This window comes from Puma concolor, chromosome B3 (genome assembly GCF_028749965.1).
Source record: "Puma concolor isolate L17-30 chromosome B3, mPumCon1.1.hap2, whole genome shotgun sequence".
In the NCBI taxonomy this organism is placed as follows: Eukaryota; Metazoa; Chordata; class Mammalia; order Carnivora; family Felidae; genus Puma; species Puma concolor.
The window spans coordinates 148,385,615-148,406,115 of record NC_141672.1 but is presented as its reverse complement, the minus strand read 5'-3'; the positions used below and the strand labels follow the sequence as shown (position 1 = coordinate 148,406,115).

Genomic DNA, 20,501 nt, shown 5'->3' with positions numbered 1-20,501 from the left:
CAGCGGGACCGGGTCTAAAACTTGCGCCTCGTTCTACTTTTCCTTGAGTTTCCTGAAAATATGGCCCCACGCTGACCTCTCTTGTACGTTTCCCCTTGAGAAGTGTCTTGCCTGCCTGGTTTGTTACCCTGTGAATAGTCCGATCTTGCTGATTGGAGACCCCGAGGATTATTTTTCTTCGTCTTTAAATCCTAATGGTTTTAATCATGGTCTTGGACCTTTATTAATATTATTATTCTTTATTTAATAATAATTAAATTATTTTAATTTAATACTATTTTTTTAATATTAATACCAATTAAATACTAAATTTAATACTAATTAAATACTAATTTGATCCTATTATTTAATAGTGATCTTGGACTTGACCACTCCGGGTAAAATTTCCAGAGCACACAGGTGTGCGTTTTCTCTCACATCCGCAAAGTTTTCTTGGATTAAGGTCTTGAATATTAATGCTGTTCCGCTGTGTTTCTTCTTCTGGGACTCGTACTGACTTCCATTTCAATAACTCGCTCTCTGCTCCGTTTTTACTTCCTTCTTTAACTCAATTTCATTCTCTTGGCTACTTTTGTGCCTTGTCTTCAAGGCCCCTTATTAAAATTTAATTTGGCTCTTTTTCCCTTGGGCATGTTATGATTTATTTATCTTTTATTTTGAGGTGGTTTTGCCTTTTTATGCCATTTCTTTCCTGCATTCGCATTGCTTCTGTGTCTTCCTCTCGCTTACATTTCTGTTCTTAATCTTCGAGTTTCTTTTTCTTTTTCTTTTTCTTTTTTTTTTTTTTGAGACAGAGAGAGAAAGAGAAGAGACAGAGCATGAGTGGGAGAGGGGCAGAGAGAGAATCCTAAGCAGGCTCCACACCCAGCACAGAGTCTGACTCAGGGCTTGAACCCAAGACCCTGAGATCACAACCTGAGCCGAAATCAGGAGTCAGACGCTTAAATGACCGAGCCACCCAGGTGCCCCTAAACTTCTATTTCTATGTGTTGTTCAGTGACTCCAAATGCTAGTTCGAGGATATCTGATTTGGTCTAAAGTGCATCACCTTACAGTCGTACTTGGCCTCACGGTCTTGTGCGAAAAGAATGGTCCCAGGCTAAAATGTTATGATTCACATTTTAAATTTTCTTTTCAAGGCAGTTTGGGATAGAGTTGGCTGGCTTTCTTCTATAGGAGAAATTCTATACAAGAGTTCTATGGGTCGGATTCCCAGGCAAATGCACGGTAGCCCCTGATGCTGACGGGGGAGGTTGGTGGGGTTGAGGTGGGTTGTTCTTTCCCTCCTAAGGGGTCTCTGAATTCTGCCTCTGACTTCCTCCCTCCCTTTGATGCCAGACCCCCGGGGACATCGCTCCTTCTCGGTGGAGTTTACCCCGTCCAGAGGCTGCTGCCTTCCTTGGGCTGCCCACGTCGGTCCTGCGGCCGGAGCCGTGAACACGAACCCAGAACCGCGTTCCGTGCTTCGTGTTAGGGCCAGCCTTTCCCTTCCGGAGGTGACATCCTCTGCTCACTTCCCATCCCAGTCTCCCCGGCCCTCCCGCGCCCGCTGTCCACGCTCTCAGATCTGCGGTGGCCGTGGGGACTCTGGCGACTCCGTATTTGTCACTGTCCTAACGGGACACCTGATGTTCGTGGCGTTCTCTCTTTCTTGGAAATGCCGACAGCACGAGTCAGGAGCTGCTTTTTTGTCCTCAAATCCCCGTTTCTGCACGAGTCCACTTCTGTCCGTCAGTCCACGTCTCCGTGGAGCACAGGACCACGCTTTTTATTTACTATACTCTTAGATGTTTGGGAAGCTGGAAAGCTCACTCTTCTCCCTTTGATCTTTGTCAGAAATACCGTGGCCGCTCTTGCAGAATCAGTGCTCCTTGTCAACCTTGAAATCAGTGCTCCACACTAATTACAAAAATTTTGAGAGTGCCTGATACATAATAGGTGACTTATAACCTGCCTCACAGAGAAAGGAGCTGGCAGCCGAAGCTGTTAGCTTCGCGGACTCCCCCTCCCTTCCGCGGTTAACCGCAGCCTCTTCCTGTCTCGTTACAATGAAGAACTTTCTCTCCCCTGTGTAAAGCTCACCCCTGCACCCCTGCTCTGGACCCGGATCTTTTTATTTTGATTTATGTATTTATTTTTACAGCCCCACGGGCTCAGCACACATGTGGCCACCACCTTGGACCACAGCTCCCACGTTTTGTCACCCAGCCTCTCCCCCCTGCCCCTCCCCATCGTGAAGCAGACGCAGGTCCCCTCCCCGGCTGGCTCTCGCCCGTGTCTCCCGGCTCCTCTCAGCCTTCTCTCCTTGTCCATCCTGCTCTGGCCACTCCGGAGCCACATCCAGGCCCCACGCACATGCATCTTCCTTCGTCTTGGGCCCTGCAAACCTGACCCCTTTCCCCGCATTGCCCCAGGCTCCTCCAGCCCCCGGAACCACGCCTGACCTTCAGAACCTGGCTCAGATGCCCTACCCCTGAAGTTTGGTGGGTGCCCCCGCAAGGCCCTCCATCACCCCATCTGCTGCCCCAAGTCGCCCCAGGGCACTTGCCGGGGCACTGTCCCCCACCGGCCTGGGAGCTGCCAGGAGGCAGGGGCTGCGGTCACCTGGGAAGACCAGTCCCCATCACGGTCCCGGCACACGGTCGATGCCGACTTCCCGCTGGATTCCTGTCCTCCTTCCCTGCGAAGAAGGAAGCCTTTGGGACAACAGCAAGCGAGGGAGGACCCAATCCAAACAGCCACCGTCTACCCACCAGAAGGAGCTCGCGGATCCTCCGTTCGCCTCTCTCTCCGGCGGTGACAGCAGAAACCAGGACAGGAGGCAACACGGAGGCGAAGCACTTGACTCGCGGGGGCGCCCCCAGGGTCACCCCCCGACGGAGCTGGACAGGTCACCTGTCACCCCCATTCATCACTCTGTCCTCACCTCGCATGTGCCTTTCTCATCAGCATGGAAAGGATTTCCTCCTTTTCCAGGGCGACTGGGACTCCTACGAGCCCATGTCGACCTTTACCAGAACCTTCCCTCTACTGGGCCAAACATCGTCATGTCCTTCCTCTTGGGGCCCAGAGAACAGTTTTGCTGCTGGTCTCCTCGGGGCCCCATCAATCTTCTTGCCTTATCTGGCGATGCTGGGGCCTTAGTTAATTTCAGTACGACAGATTGTCCCGATCAACAACCTCCTCGAGAATGAACACTCGATTACCGAACGATTGGAGCTCTGTCCGTTGTGGGTTCATCCTTCGTCCCCACCGGGGCTTTGGCCATCTGGAAAGCCGGGCCCGCTTCCTGTTTCCCATGACGACACAAGTCAGTAAGGTAGCCCAGACAATGGCAGATTGTGAAATTATGAGAATTAATAAATCGTCTGGGAAATAATCACATGAAGTTCTAGAATTGCAAAACTTGATTTCAATCACCCCAAAGGAGAAAAACCATCCGGAAGTGAACGTTTCGTCTCCCAAACTCCTATTTTACAATGAATTTGAATCAGAATTTCTGGGGTGGTTTGTGTGTGTGTGTGTGTGTGTGTGTGTGTGTGTGTGTGTGTGTGTTTTAGCTGAAGGTGCCTCTGTGGAGGGGGTGTGGGAACAGGTATCAGCTAGGGGTCCTGGAGGGCCATGTGAGGTGACGTGGGAGGAGCCAGCCACACAGCCCTCGGGGAAGGGCATTGTGGGAAGTGAGAGGAACGCATCCTCGGGGCTGGCAAACAGGAAGGGGGCCATATGGGAAACAGACTAAAACAAACAGAAATGAATAGACACTTACGTTGTTCCTCAAATACACCATTTACGACCCTTCCTTTCCACACGGTTCCAATCACTTTATGGCTTGACTCTTCTCAGCACTGGCCAGCACGGCCCAGGTGGACCCAGCTAGATGCCACCTGTCACTCAATCATCCTCATCGTGGGACCCTCCGGGAGGACGGCAGGGACTCTCCCCACGACCCTCCCTGCCTGCCCCCCTCCACAACAGCGCCCGGACCCCCTCCCTTCATACATCTCATTGAGGGGCAACGAGGCAGTGGCCAAAGAGTGGCTTGCGAGGAAGACGAAGTGCTTGGCTTTGCACAAAGTCCTCAGGGTCTTTGCCCCCCGGGCTCTCTGGGTCCCAGGTGGGGGCCCTCTCGTGTTCTCACGCCAACCCCTTCCTCTAGCCAGTCGGCCCGGATGTACGTAAAGCCAACGCGACAAGAGACCCAAACGGCCTGCTGTCCGAGGGCCTCCAGGTCGGCCCCCAGCCTCGTCGCCGTAGGCCCCAGGGCCCCGTGGTGGAGCCTGACCTGTCGCAGCACGAGAAGGCCCAGCCGCAGAGAAGGGAGCAGCCGCTGGGCACAAGGCTACTGCCGTGGTGAGTACTTTGGTCTCCTTGCTCCCTTGTCCTTCCTGGAGGCCTCAGCCCCGGGCTCTGACTCTCCGCCACGGCCTGGCCATCAGGAGGCGAGGAGCCGGGTGACGGCAGGCAGGTGCTTCGGTCGGTAACTGTGGAGGGGCCCCGGTGGGTGACAGAGTTCCCTCCTCCCACTGTGGGGGGGGGGTACAGAAAGAAGCCGGTCCAAGCTGGCAGCTGTTATTTACACGTCTGAGTCCCGTGCGAGGGCGGGAGTGTCGCAACAGTCCAGATGACTCAGGAGAGGAAAGAAATGAGGCCTTCGACAAAGCTGGGTACTATCTTTGTAAAACCCGATGCCTCTGCTAAAAATAGACCCCAGCACCCAGTGCTGGTTCCTGATGGGAGGACGACACAGATAATGAAGTTATTTCACGTCTGTCTTTCACCCGGGCTGCCGGCCCACCTGTCTGCCACCTCGGTGAGCATCTCAATTTCCCAGCGGCTGCTTTCGACAAAATATTCCAGAAGCTGCATGCCGCTCTAGTCCCGCCTCCCCACTACTGCTGCTGCTGTTCACCTTAGCTCTGGCATCTGAGGGCAAGGGAGCAAAACGGAGTTTAATGCTCACCGCCAGTCCCACCCTTTCTGAACCCAAGAAACCACTTGGGCGGTTGACGGCTCGGATGGGAATGTCGAGTTTCCATGTCTAGGAGACGCGTTTGGAATGTGTCTCGCTCATGGCGAGGGACGTCGTGCATGCGGAATGACTGACTTTCTGCGCCAAACCATTCGACCTGAATTTTTATGATTATGGTCTGAGATCAACCAAACCCACAAGATGAGGGGGAAACTCCACATGACTTTAAATAAATATCAATTCTTACCGCACGTGAAATACACTAACTAGCATCAATGAGTAAAGAAGACAAAACATGAGTTGTTTTTTTAAATCATATGGTGAAAGTGTAGGAAGGGTGTGGAAAAATGTGGCTGGGAGCTGCCCGTGGGGAAGACCGGAATTGATGACCAATGCCGTCGCGCATGGAGCCTCCTCAGCCTCTCCACCCACCCGCGGGGCTGTCTCTCCTGCTGGCTGGTGGGACGGGGTGGGAAAGGGGGAAGCTGGCAGCTGGAAGTCCACATTCACACCTCTGTGCATAGATGGAGGACTAAGGGAAAAAGGGGCTGCTCTTCTCCAGCTCAGATTGGGAAAAAATCTCAGGGCAGGACTGTGATTGGCCTGCCTTGAACCGCTTGCCCACCCATTGGACCAACTGTTCAAGGAGCGGGGGATGCCATTGGCTCAGCTTGGCAGCGGTGGGCGGGGCTCTGCGGCTGCAGGAGGTGCAATACCCCACATGACCGCTGGGGGGCTTGAGAGTCAACAGCGCCTGCAGCCCAGGTTGGTCCCATGTGGCCTCCATTTAGGTGTGCCCGAGAGGCTACTCAAAGGTGGGTCTCCGGGTTGAGGCCCCCCGGGAGCTTGAGGGTGTATAAAATCGGCTTCAGTTTGGAACGGCCCCGCCCACTTCCTGGCAGGGAGAAGAAGGAGCTAGTGCTCTAGGGAGATGCACTTTTTAGGGAAGCAAAGGTTCCTCTCTAGGGAAATGGTTTTGCAGGCTGTAAAAATTTCACAAGGTCACACAATATATTCTAAGAAAGGCACAATGAGAATTACATCCTTCGGCTCCATAGTAGAGGGAAAGAGGGGCTGTGCCTTGTAGACGGAGTGGAGTCAGGCTGAAATAAATACGCGGTTCCTGGGACTGGGGAGGGGTGGGCTTTAGAAGAACCATCCACGAGCTGAAGCAGTTCTCTTCCATTTCACACCCTTTAAGTTGGGGGATGCTTTTTTATGATAATACCCAACCTCGGTGGGGTTCCAGGGAAGCAGGTACACGAGCAGGGGGCCCAGGGGACGGTGGGTCAGAAAGTGACTTGATAATATGCACTTGCAGCCACTAAAGCACTTGGCTTTTCCGACCCTGCGATCTCTGTTCGTGGAATTTCTCCTTAGGAACCCAAACGAAAATAAGGCAAAATGAAGATACTCACCAAGCTCTAACTCCTACCGGAGAATTCCAAGGGCCAGGGTTGTGTTTTATTTATCACCGTGTCCCCAGTGCAGTCTCTATCGGGCCTGACACAGAGCTGGCGCTCCGCAATCTGTTAAAACAATAAGTGAAAACGCATGCCCGCAAAAGGGTCATTTCTACACTAATCACGTAGGATCATTTCAGTGTGAGAGGACGTTGTCCTCCGAATAAGAACTATGAAAACGCTACTACAGAGTGGGAGATGGCAACAAGAAAACAAGCAATTATTTGTCGCTTTCTAGACGCTGAATTCCCTACCATACAGTCCCTTAATATGTACGCACTAACATGTTTTAAAACAATCGATGTGTTTGCGAAACGTGCTTTCGTGGCAGAACGGCCAACGGCACCAAATATGTGACGGGTGACGCGTGGCCGACAGGCACGTGGGAGGCTTCAACACAATATGAGCCAAGACAGACGTTTTCTTGTTACGATATTGTGATTCATAATGAGAAAGTTGTATTTGGTCCTCGTCCATGTTCCTGGCACACAGCTCTTAAACCCGCGTCACCTCCCAACTGATCAGAGCACCAGGAACCGCTGTTCTGATACCTGGTCTTGACCCTGGTTCCTGACACGCGCTCCTAGATCCTTTGTTCTAACGAGGCGATGCTAGGTGGCTCCCGGGTGGGGGCTGGACGCGGGAAAGACCCAGCTGCCGTCAGAAGCCCGGAACATTCAGTTCGCCCAGCCCGTTCTCCAGAGTGAGGGGCTGGAAAAGGGTCCCTCAAATGATGATCACGTCCACATGGTGAAGCCTCCGTAAAAGTCCCAAAAGCAGAGGCCGGTGAACACGGGCCCGTGGGGGGCGCTGGCAGAGGGGTGCCCCTGGGGAGGGGCGGGAGCTCGGCACCCCTCCCCGTACCTCGTCCTATGCCCCTCCCATCTGAGTTCACGGCCTCCTTCATCCTGTCCTCGTATGACAAACGGGTGAGCAGCGACGCTCTGAGCTCCGTGGGCCCCTCCAGCAAATTATGGAACTTGAGAGGGGGGCGTGGGAGCCTCCCATCCGGAGCAGGTAGGTCAGAAGCGCAAGAGACAGCCTGGCCTTGTGACTGGTGTCTGAGGTGGGGACAGTCTCCGGGTGGATGGCGTCACAAGTGACTTACACTGCAGGACACCTGGCTGGTGCCGCAGAATTTCTTGGTGTGGGGAAAACCTTACCCCCCTGGGGCACAGCATGTGCGAGGCACTGTGCTCCGAGTCGTGTAGGAGGAATGTGGGTGTGATCGGCACACTTACCCACGAGGCGTCTGTACAAGAATGGCTGCATGATTGGGAAGGCCCGGTAGAAAAGGAGAACGTGGGGACCCTGTGTAAAAAAATTACCTGGGGCACCTGGGGGCTCAGTCGGTTCAGCGTCCGACTTTGGCTCGAGTCATAATATCACGGGTCGTGGGTTCGAGCCCCGCATCGGGCTCTGTGCTGACAGCTCGGAGCCTGGAGCCTGTTTCAGATTCTGCGTCTCCCTCTCTCTGACCCTCCCCTGCTCGCGCGCTGTCTCTCTCTCTCAAAAAATAAATAAACATTAAAAAAATTTTTTTTAACTACCATGAATTTCAAGACGGCAGTAGCAGAGCGTTATGTGGGGTCCTTTTGACCTTCTGAGGGTGACTTTGCCGCTGTGCAGGTCAGCTCCCCGGGGCCACCCTGGTGGTGCACACGGGCTGGGAGTGGTTCCGTGCTCCTGGGTTCTAGCGTCCAGCCCCCTCCCGCTGGCCTGCCGCCAGAACAGGGACACCTTCTCTCTGTGCCCCGTCTGGTCGCAGTCTGGCCTCCCTGCCAGCCCCGGCCCCTCCCCCCGACTCTGGGTCCAGCTCTGCAAGCCGGGAGCAGCTCCTCCGGTCCCCGTGGGCTGTGCTCCTTCCAGAACGCGCCACCGCCGGGGGAATGCGCCTTCAAATTACCATCTGCAGATTCAGCCCGACGCGCCCTCCCCCTACCTTCCCATTAAAATACTCATAAAAAAAGATGAAAAGGAGAAAATTCACAGCAGCGGGGACATTATGGGTAATAAGCAACCATATGCCAGAGCCCCGGGTGCGATCACGTCCCGGCGGCCGCAGGGTTGTGGTTAGAAAAGCAGCCGCGACCACAGCTGACGCCCGAACGAGGCCCGCGGCCCTGCGTCCAGCCGGGGTGGCCGCATCTCAGGCTGCGGGCCCCTCGGAGACAGGCTCCTGGGGGTCACCCGCTGCCCGGCCCCTGCCTCTCGCGCCAGCCCTGGGGAAACTGGGAAGCCTGGCTAACCCTCAGCCTCCCCTGCGTCCTGTGCTCCTTGGTCACCCGGGAAGTCCTTGCCCGCTCTCCTGCCCGCCCCCAGCCTCGCCCTCCCCAGCCCTCCCCGCCCCTGCCGGGCTGCCTCTCCCTGATCCTGTGCCCGTTGCTCCCCTTGTGCCCCTTGGGACTCTGGGCCTCGTAACCCGTCGGGGTGAGTGTGCTCCTGTCTAAGAAGCCCGACTCCCCAGGGACCCGCTCAGCTCTCTTCCCATCCCCTCACCCCTGCCCACGTCCACAGGCAGGAAGGGAGGCCAGGCCGTGCTAACACTCGGGGGTCCCGGGTGGAGCGACCAAGGAGAGGGACCACCAGCAGACATCTGACCAGATGGCTCCCCCCAGGCCACGGGAGCGGTGACTCCCAGGCCCGTCCGCTCTGTATCGCTCCTCGCTCCTGCTGCGCAACGGCCATCCCAACCCCTGCACGGACGAGGGACCCCAGTTCCGTGAGGTCTCCGTGTCCCCGCTCAGCTGTTGGTGGCATCTCATGACCAAGATTCACCTATAAACATGGGAGCCCCTGGCCTGGTGCAGATGGTGCGGCTCCCTCAGAAACCAGTAACGTTGGCACGACCGTGGGATTTCAGAAGAAAAGTCTACCCAAGAAGAGAAAGTTAAAATGCCTTCGCTGTGTCTTTCAGGAGCTGCCTACACACTCATTTGTTCGAACCACGGGTTTCTCCTCGACTAGACCGATTCTTGGGACAACAGACGGGCTCACCTGATGAGCAAATGAGTCCCTTTCCAAACGGCTGCTGTCCCACCAGGGCTCCGTGGGAGAAGACCCTCCTGGTCTCAGTGCTGGCCGTCCTCCTGGCTCAACTCAACTCCGGCGGCTTTCACCTTCGGGCCGCCCGCCGCCCCGCAGCGCCCCGGACTCTGCCCGCCTCTCAGATGCCTGCGTGCGGTCCTCGCAAGGTGACCGGCAGCCGGTGCGTCTGCCACCCGCCCCCCCCCCCAGCCCCTCGTTGCCCCTCCCCCATGTGAAGGCTGCGCCGGAGGTGTTTGGGTCGTTGGGGAGCATTTACCATGGGGGCAAATGCTCTGGCTCCGGAGGACGGCCTGGGGCCTAAACGAAGATCGGCGCAGTTTACTCAGCGAGCGCTGGCCCCGCGGAGGGACTGGGGATCGGGGAGCTGCGGGGACGCAGAACTTGACAGAGAGGGGACAGTTTTGTGCAAACTGGGATGCGTGGGTCGGCCCATCCCCAGGAGGAACCGCTAAGGGGGAGCGGGGATCAGGAGCATCAGGCCGCATCCTGACCCCCTGGGGGACACGGAGGGTGCGTTAGGCCTCTGTTTGTCCCCACATGAACCGAGGGGACAGCCTTTATCTCCCGTGCCTTCCGACGTCCACTGAGGTCCTTGGGCTGGGGACGCGCTGGGGCGGGGGGTGGGGAGACAGCCTGAGGGTCACCCTTCATGCACCAACGCCCCCCCCCCACAACTGTAGCTCCAAAGGGCACAGGGTCACATGATTCACGCAGACAAATGAGGGCGCCTAGCCGTGCACCCCCATCACATGACACAGAAACTGACTTGGGGTGGGGGGTCTTCCCATGGTCAAAGGGAGGGCCCGGGCCAGCACTCCACCTTCCAGGAGGTCCCTAAGGAAGGGTGGGGCTCGCAGAGAATTTCCCTCCAAGTCCATGGGTCATCAGGAAGGCATCTGCTTGACCCCTTCTCCCATTACTTCTGGAATTGAAAACAGTTCAGGGGAGTCCCACATGACGAGGGCATTAAGACAGGAGTGCCACGTGCCTAGACCGCGAACGGAGGGCCCAGCGCCCGCACACGTATTCTGCATGACCTTGAAGACACGGAAACCCAGCCAGAGGCTCCCAGGGCCCTGAGTGGGGGGCCGGGGGCTAGCGGGAGCATCACGGGAGTTTTCTGCCTTGGAGTCCGTGGCTGGGGTGGGGGCTCCCTTGAAAGGGCTGTGGTGTCCCCTTGAGGGGCCCTCGGTCACAGGGTCCCGTGTGGACCCATGTCCCAGCAGTGCTCATGGGAGCACCTGTGACCCCCGAGCGCACACCTGCTTTAGAAGATGCCTTAAGTCTGTTGAACGCATTTACTTTGTCCCCAGGGAAGGGACGTGGGACACGCGAACTGAGATTCTACGGCGAACGTGCCTCCAGGGTCTCCGTCCTCCTTCTCACTGCAATAAGGGATGAGTATTTGAAGTCTTGCCTAAGAAGGTCTCTCATCGTCCCCAAGTGTCCCCTCATAGCAGAGATAAATCTGCCCTTCACGCTTTGAGTGACTTCTCAAAAATAAAGTCAGTTTTGTCCCCGAGCCTTAAAACCGCCTCTGGTGACGGAAGGGTGGGTGTGATGTGCCGCAGCGACACGTCATTTCTGCCGCAAGACGGCCGTGTCGGAGGGAAGTAGTCACAGCGGCACCAGCGTCCGGAGTTGGGATTTGGGCTGTGGGTCTGGCCAGCTGCTTCTGTCCGTCCGTCCAGGAGACTCACAGGCCAGGGTCCGGGACTGCTTAGATACGGAGCGGTCCGAGCTCTCACAGAAGGCTGAAGACGGGGCAGGTGACCGCTGGACGCGGCTTTGCCATGGTCTTGAGTGGGACATTGAGGGGCAGGACAAACATCTGGAAACTCTGTCTTTGGTGTCTTAAAATTTTCCTGCCTTTGCAGCAGAGAAGTCAAGACAAAGTCTCCCCGAAAGGCGGGCATCGTCTCTGAAAGCGGGAGGTTTTGAAACAGGTGCACACAGCTGGCCGGGCCGAGGGAAGGTCCGCCTGACCGGGCACCGGCCAGCCTGATCCAGGGCACGGGCAGCAAACTCCTGCTCCGGCCACGGATGATGCACCGTGGCCGGAAAAGCCCGCCAGGGCTCTGGGGTCCACAGAGAAAGAGGGAGGGGAGCCGCCCTCTGTGAACCGGGCTCTGGCTCAGTCAACCTGAACTCCCAGGAGGGGCGGCGTCTTCTGAAAGGATCAGGACATCAGCCGGAGGGTGGGCTGGAGGACCAGAGACAGAAATTAAGGGCACTCTGGAAATTTGGAAATTAATAAAAGTCAACTTACTCGTGTACAGGTCTCGGTCGGCTGAAATATTTTCCCTCTCACATGAAATTCTCTTCAGCCTCCTTGCAAACCTCGTCCCGAGTCCGACCCTCCGGGGCCCCCTCCCCCCTCAGCTTCTGTCCTCACTTCTGCCCTGAAGTCTGGACCCACCAGGCACCGCACACCCCGCTTTCCTCGGCCCTTTGTCCTTGTCGCACCTGCTGAGGACCCGAGCCTCCGTCCACTCACCGGCCTGCTACCTGCAACCCAGCACCCCGGCCTCTGAGCGCTTTGGAGCGAGCCGCATAACCAGGCGGTCGTGTGTTATTATTGCCGGCGTGTGACCTCTGAGCGCCACGAGGTCCACGGCGTCGCCTGGAGATACTTTATTTCTCAGACCAGCTTCGTTTCCGTCTTGTCTCAGTTAAGCCCCCTGACACCCCCCAGATGCGCTGCCCCACCCGCCTCCGGGACCCACGCGCCCGAATTCGGACGTGCTGCCCGCCGGGACAGCCGCGGCCGTCACACTGGACCCCGCGGCACCCAGGATCGTGGAGCACGGCTGAGTCGTGGGGGTTCTGGTGTTTGCTGGGTCCTTCCGCTGCTCACGCGGGTCTTACTGGAGAGGAAGCCTGTGCGCATCGTCACTTCTGCAGTTCTCCTTCCACAAAATAAAACAAGAAAACAAAACAAAACAAACAAAACGCTCCAAAGGGAATGAAAACAGTGGAGGCAGTGCCCAGGCAGAGAAATCCGGGTTCGCACAAAAAGGAAAGTCAGCTGGCTCAGGCTTTGCCTTCACGGCACTAAATCCCGGAAGATGATGATGTGTTTGCAGAGCGTTTGGTGGGGAAGAAATCTAAACACAGTAACGATGCTGACGTGAGAAGGCGGAGAACGACGTCACAGATAACGCACGCCCCCCAACTCGGACGCGGTTCTCGAACGTTCCCCTGTGGACAGAAGGACACGTTGAGCGCACACAAGGGCAGGGAAGCTCGGGGCTGAGAGAGCCTGGGAGGGAGCGTGGGTTTCCGCGTGGCGATAAAGTGAGTGACATCTACGGTTTGCTAAATACGCTGCAGGAAGAGACGCGGAAGGAATTTGGCAAAAGCCGGGGGTCCCTTGTAAGGAATCAAAGAGGAACAGCCGTGCGGACAGCAAAGCCCATCTGCCTCCAGGTCCGCGTAGACGCCGTGGGGTGAGCGCCCGGCTCGTCACAATCGCCGATTCCCCGTGGCCGCCCGCTGTCACCAAAAGACCCCCATCAGCCGCGTCTGTGTCGTGTGCTCTGCTTCCCTGGCCACCAGGTGGGCTTCTGGCTCGAGCTGGGCCATTCGATCGTCCCCACCAGAAACCCAGCCCTCCGACTGAGACACGGCGCCCGGGTGCCACTGGACAGCTAGGTGGGACGCCCGCCGTGGGAAGGCCCACGAAGGCCTCCAGCCAAGAGCCCCGGGCCGGCCTGGTCCCCGAGCACCTCGAGGCCTGGCCGTTCAGTCGTGGCGTGGACCCCGTGACTTCCCCAGCTGCCGAGCAGGAAACGTCCTCGCTAAGCTGGGCCAGCCGGAGTCCCTCTGCCACCACGGGCCAAATGAAACGTGACGAGCGTGGAAGTTGCTGCCGGGAGTGGAGACTCTGAGCCGGCAGGGAGGCGGGCAGAAGGAGGCTGGCAAGGAGCTTCCTATCCTGTCTGGAAAGACGCGCTCCTCGCCACCCAAAAGGGACGCTCGGGGAAGCCTCCCGTCTGCCCCCGGGGCTCCACTCGCTAGTGTTACCGGAGGATTCCAGCACATTCCAGTTACTTCCCGCAGCAGCCTCCATGGTTCCAGAGAGAGACCAGCTCCTGTCTGAGAGAGCCTCCCTGAACGTGGACAGAGCGGAGCTGAGAATGGGGACGTGTGTGTCACGCACGGATGTCGCCGGAAATCCAGGCAGCTGGAGGCCAGTTCCATGCCCGTGCCGACTCCAGCCACCACGTCTGCCCTGCGTCCGTGTGGCACGGAAGCTAGTGTCCCCACCACGACCCTGAGGAGAAGCCAGAGCAGCCCGGGACCCTAGAACTCCCCTCAGCCCCCTCTGTTCCTCCAAAGCACCCTTGAAAGAGAGAGAGTGGAAGGAGTGCTCCCCAGACTGTGCTCCCCAGACTGTACACCCACACGTGTGCCCACCCCACACATGCACCCAGACCCACACACAGGCGTGCACACACAAGTGCCCACGCAGGCATGCACACTCACGCACACACTCGTGCAACACACACACGCACACCTACACACAGGCGTGCACACTCATGCAGGCACACAAGCGCCCACACGCTCGTGCACGCCCACACACAAGTGCCCACGCAGGCATGCATGCTCACACACTCGTGCAACGCACACGCACACGCCTACCGCCTACACACGCACACACACCTACACATGGGTGTGCACACTCATGCAGGCACACGTGCCCACACGCTCATGCACGCCCACACACGTGCACACACAAGTGCCCATGCAGGCATGCACACTCACTCGTGCAACGCACACGTGCATGCCTACACACGCACGCACACCTACACATGGGTGTGAACACTCATGCAGGCACAATGGTGCCCACATGCTCATGCACGCCCACACATGTGCACACACAAGTGCCCACGCAGGCATGCATGCTCACGCACACACTCGTGCAATGCACGCGTGCACGCCCACACATGCACGCACACCTACACACAGGCGTGCACACTCATGCAGGCACACAAGTGCCCACATGCTCATGCACGCCCACACACGTGCACACACAAGTGCCCATGCAGGCATGCACACTCAGGCACACACTCGTGCAACGCACACGCGTGCATGCACACACACCTACACACGGGCGTGCACACTCATGCAGGCACACAAGTGCCCACAGGCTCATGCACGCCCACACACGTGCACACACAAGTGCCCATGCAGGCATGCACACTCAGGCACACACTCGTGCAACGCACACGCATGCATGCACGCACACCTACACACGGGCGTGCACACTCATGCAGGCACACAAGTGCCCACAGGCTCATGCACGCCCACACGTGCACACACAAGTGCCCATGCAGGCATGCATGGTCACGCACACACTCATGCAATGCACGCGTGCACGCCCACACATGCACGCACACCTACACACAGGCATGCATACTCATGCAGGCACACAAGTGCCCACACACTCATGCATGCCCACACACGTGCACACACAAGTGCCCACACATGCGCGTGCACACACACACACACACTTGTGCAACACACGCGCACACACGCCCGCACATGCACCCAGACCCACACATAGGCGTGCACACACAAGTGCCCACGCAGGCATGCACACTCACACACACACTCGTGCAACGCACATGCGTGCATGCCCACACACGCACGCACACCTATACACGGGCATGCACACTCATGCAGGCACACAAGTGCCCACACACTCATGCATGCCCACATACGTGCACACACAAGTGCCCACACATGCATGCACACACACACACACACACACTTGTGCAACGCACGCGCACACACGCCTGCACATGCACACAGACCCACAGGCGTGCACACACAAGTGCCCACGCAGGCATGCACACTCACACACACACTCGTGCAATGCACGCACACACGTGCACACCCGCGGGAGCAGTCGGAGGGCGGGATGTAGCGAACATCCGCTGCTCGGTTTGCAACCTGGTCCTGCCTCTCCGGGAATAGGCCTCTGAGTGGGGGTGGGGATCCCGCTCTCCCGCGTCCACGCAGTCACAGAGAGGGAGCTGTGCTTGTCCCACGCGGCCCCATCTCCCGGCCACCTAACTCGAGCTGTGCTGGGTTCCAGCTGAGTCGAGTCCTTTCTCCCAAATTTTGAATTTGAATTTAAGAAAGCGGCCGCCAGCCCGGCTGCCCCGTGCTCGTGGGCGACACCCCCGGGATCCTGTGCGGACACTACAGCAAACAGGACCGGGCCGGGGGCCGGGGCCACGTCGAGGACAGGGCCGGGCAGAGCACAGGAGTGAGAGCTGCCCCAGAAGCCGGCCCGCGGCCTCGCCCGGGACTTCGGATTTCCTCTGCCGGCCGAGTCCCCGCGTCCTCGGTACAGCCACCTCCGTGGCCACCCTCGGGCTTAAGCTGGCTCAAGGCTCCTGTTTCTAGCAACCAAGAAAGCCCTCATCTCCATCCTTCGACATAAGATTTACATCTCCTACCTTCAGCTCTTTTATCCACCTCTTTCTCCAGCCCCACCGTGGTCAGAACAAGCCGCCACCGTGTGGCAGTTAATCGTTGCACACACGTGCCACCCGCCGCCATCTGGCTTGGGGTCCCACGTGGGGCCGGGCCCCCAGACCTCACCACAGAGCCCAGCCACGAGGTGGGCCGTGAGCAGACGGGGCGGCTCCCCCTGCCTGGGCAGCTGCTCCAAGTCAACACGAGCTTCCCACCCTCCAGCCCCACCGCGACCTGGTGACCCGGAGTCCAACATGGCCGGGAGCCCGGGGCAGCAGTGAGCCGGGCTGGGCCGGTGCCGTGTGGCAAGTGTAAGCGCTGATTGACCAGCGGACCTGCCCCGTCATCGGGCCCGGGGCACCGCTGGCCTCTCCTCTGGGAGCCCAGGCTGCTCGGGACGGAAGAGGAAGCCAGGCAGTAGTAGAATGGCCGGCTAACGCAGTCCTGAAGGTTCTACCAGGAAGGCCAGGCGTGGGGCCCAGAGGACCAGGCGTGGGGCCCAGAGGCCACCTGATTGTGGATGTGGAGAGGGCGGCTCAACCCCAGGGCCCTCCCGGCACGGCAGGATCCCTCGCGTCCCTCCGTGAGTCCTCGGGCTGGTTCTGGAGCCGTTGTGCCTGCAGGTGGGGGTCTCCCGGGCCACAGCGGGGACACACTGGGCAGGAGGAGGCCGGGAACTAGAGGGCACAGTGGGGGCGGTTCTGGGGAATCGTGAGGACGTGTGGAGCAGGGCTGAGCGACGGCCCGGGCACCCGCCTCACGTGGCTGACGGAGCGCCTGAAGCGTGGCGCGTGGGACGTGCCGTCGGCGTGACTGGCACGCGGCACCCGGGGGCTCGGCACGGGGGCCGCAGGGTAAAGGGTCTTGGTAGTGACGCTGAGATCGACCACCTGTTGAAACGGCCGTGTGTTCTGTGTAGCGTTTGTAGGGGCTTGGACCCCGGCCTGTGGCTCAGCACCGTTTCCGTGGGAGAGTCCTGCAGAGTTTCTCTGACCGGCGACAGGAACCAGGCACGAGGGAGGATGACGGAGAGGAAGAGGGTGAAGGAAGAGACACTGCTGTTTCACACGAGGAACCTCCCTCCTTCACGGACACCACGCGAGGGCACGGAGAAAGAACCCTTATACACGTACTTCCTCACTATTGGCAGCAGCCCCGTAAGGTTTCTGTCCCACTTGCCCCCACGCTGCTGGCGAGGAAGAGGAAACTCAGAAAAGCGTGGGCGACCGGCCCAAGCTGGACGGTCAGCGGCAAGCAGAGCTGGGGTGGGCGCCCCACGGTGTTACCCGCCGCCCTCTCCCCCTGCACCCTGCGGCCTTTGTCCCACGCCAGAACGAGCCGGAAGCTTCACGGATGTTCTCGCCGGCCTCTCGGGGTCTCCGGCAAAGGCTGCACGTGCACTTTTAGTCAGGCAGAAAGCTCGCTGTTTGTTCCTTGAGCAAAATTCAGAGGGCTCCTGGTGGGTCCGGACATCAGACCCACTCGTGGGCTCACCGGGACCATCGCCACCTGCCAAGCCTCAGTGGTAGACTCGGGAGAAGCCGATCCCCTGAAGCCCTGACTCAAGAACTGAGCTGAAAACAAGGCTGCAAATTCGTCCTGACATATGAGCTCATCAAGAATCTGCGACAAAATTTCCAAGCTGTCCAAACAGTTTAATATGCATTCGCTGAGAGCAGGGGCGGGGATGGGGGGGGATTAAGAATTCCAATTCTCCGCCAGACAGCGGTGACGGGCAGAGAAAATGAGTGGCCCACTATGCACCTAATCTTCTGATGCTAATTGTCCCCGGAGCAGCACAGGACACAGCCACCATCCCTGCCACCCGGCCCTGAGTGCAGCCACCTTCTGCCTGGCTTCCTGTAGCCAGGGACCCACTACCTGTGCTCACCTGACCCGGCAGGGGTCAGTCCTGGGCCGAGGTCAAGTGCTTTCTGGCCTTTCCTGGCACCAGACAGCACTGTCGGGTCCCTTCAGGCCGGTGAGGGCAGCAGGACTTCCTGGAATCTGGGACTCCCCCGGGGAAAGGGGCCGAGCGGCTCACACGTCCCAGCGGTGGGGTGTTTGCTTCTCCGGCTCACATAACAAAGTACGACAAACTAGGTGGCTTCCACAACAGAAATGTCACCGTTTCCGAGGCTGGAGGTCCGACACCAGCCCCTCTGCAGGGAGGGAGCCTTCTGAGGGCTGGGAGGGTCTGTTCCTTCCCGTCTCCTGCCTTCTGCTGCTTTGCTGACAGTCCGTGGTGCTCCGTGGCCGGCAGGTGCATCCGTCTCGCCTCTGCCCGCATGTGCACAGGGCGCCTCGCTGTTTGTGTCCAACTTCCTCCTCTCTATAGGAACACCAGCCACACTTGATTAAGGCCACCCCAGTGACCCCATCTTTACTTAATCATCTGCAGAGACCCAATTTCCAAATAAGGTCACAGGCGCAGGTCCCAGGGCTAGGACTTCGGCATCATTCGGGAGGTAGAATTCAGTCCACGGCATCTGGGGTGGCTGACACTCCCCGGGAGAACAAGTCTGTCCCTGAGCAACAGTCCGGTCGGGGGGCAGACGTCATCTGCTAGCCCGACGAGTCCCTGCCACAGGCCCGGTTTCCCCTGGTTTTCCGCTGTGGGGGCTGGGGCGGCCCCCTCCTCCTCACGTCCGTGGGGCCACGGCTGTCTTGCTCCATCCTGGCTCGGGCACCCGGCTCTCTGGCTTACTCTCGTTCTGCACCCGTAACAGGTCACGTGGCATCCTGGCACGCAGTCGAGTCTGGGCTCTGCCGTCTACCAGCCGGGTGACCCCAGGCAGTTCTTTGACCTTGTTCAGCCTCACTTTTCCCATCTGTAAACGGGGCCGTGGATTTTCGATCCCTCCGCACGCTGTGCAGAGCAGTCCAGGACGTGGTGGCTCGGGCGAGGCGCCGAGCCGTGTCTCGTGCAGCGCGGGCGCGTAACAAGCAGTGGTTTGTCACCGAGGCCCCTGCCGGGCCGAGCCTGACTTGGGGGGACCAGCTTCCCCCCCGGTGCTGTCCTGAGGGCCGGCATTGCCGGGAGCCCTCTCCTCCGACCGGCCCTTGCCCTGCACGTGAAGACCACCCTCTCCGTCCCTGCAGACGAGGGGCTGGGCTTTGGTGGCCTGGGCTGGGGCAGGTGGGCAGAGGAGGGGGGCTTCATATTAATGAAGGCGGCTTGAACATGAACAAAGGATGCCGTCCAGGCGGATGCACCAGGAAAACAAAGTACCACTTAGCCAATCTCCCAGGGCCCAATTGGACCACGGCTTCAGCAAGCTTGATTTCGAGATGTGAGTGGTCTCTCCTCTGCTTTAGGGAGGGGGGGGAGGGGGCCGCAGAGACGGAGGAGGCGGCAACACTTGTGTTTCCTCTGGTGACACTACTGCAGAGACTGGCCCTCGAGCTGGCCTCTGACCGCTGTCACATGGGGCCACCGCGGCCACCTCCTCGCTGCTCCCACGCGCCTGTGTGTCCCCTGGAGGTCCGTGCCACGCACACCTGACTACCCGTGTGCCAGATCCTCATGCACGGGGCAGTCCACGTGGCAGAGGCTCTGCCCCCCTCCCCCAGCGTCCCAGGTACACAGTCGGTGCTCAGAGAGGCCTGCTGAAGGATTGCATCAGCCCCTGGGTTGGGGACATGGGAGCCCATGGTGCTCCCACGTGGGAGGACGGCCGGCAGCCACGATTCTGTCCCCGTGCATCCCCCGAGGCCAGCCTGCCCTTTGTCAACAGCTGGGGTTCGGAGGCAGCCTGGCGCCCTCGGATGCTCCCCCGGCCCCTGCTGACGTCGCGCCTCGCGTGGATGGCCTGGGTGGCGCGGGGGCGGGGCCCAGCTATTGCTCTGCTGAGCGCCCATCCTGCTAGCGGGCTCCCCTCTGGCCCCGCGCTGGGGCTGAGTGTTCCCGCCGTGAGACGGGGGTGGGGTGGTCGGACCAGACCGCCTGCGGGTGTCCTTCGCCAGCAGGACCCGGCTGCCCACCAGGCAGCTGTGGCCCGGCTGTGCCAGCATCGAGGCACTTGGGGGAGAAAGCAGGCACCTGACACCCGCCAGGCTTTGCTCCCTGGCGGAGGCGACATCAACAGAAGAACGTGAGGGCCTGCCCCTCCGTGTCTGCTCTGCCCACGGGGGCTGTCTTTTGCTAATTCGTGTGCCCCGGAGCGCCGTTTCCGATCTGTCCACGAAAGAGTGACTTCCTTGTGATCAAACATAGGTGCCGTGGGCTAACCTCAACCCTGCAACCGACTGTAACGGGACCCAGCAATGCCAGCCCAGTGTGGGGGAACGGGAGGCTCCCATCAGGCTTTGGTTTTGTAAATCATTTCCAGAATGTTCTGTAAAGCCTAGCTGCCAGGCCATGCTCCAAAAACTACTTTCTTTCCCCTGGGTCTTCCTGGCACGGAGAAGTGGGGAAGTATGGCTTTCCATCGATGTCCATCATTAACACCCGCGGGAACAGGAAGGCGTCTGGAAGCTCGGAATGAGCACAGAACTTGCACCTTCCTGGTCCTGTTCGCCTCCAGCAG

General features: G+C 58.8%; 1 long non-coding RNA gene across 1 annotated transcript in view; it reads right to left on the bottom strand.

The window, feature by feature from the left end:
* Positions 1-730: 730 nt before the first annotated feature.
* The window catches only part of LOC147580517 (uncharacterized), a 160,444-nt gene continuing 140,673 nt past the window's right edge, over positions 731-20,501 (bottom strand). The window contains exons 5-6 of the long non-coding RNA XR_015253017.1: positions 6,387-6,501; positions 731-760 (exon numbers count right to left, since the gene is read on the bottom strand). This is a non-coding gene — a long non-coding RNA (uncharacterized LOC147580517). The remainder of the gene's footprint in view (positions 761-6,386; positions 6,502-20,501) is intronic.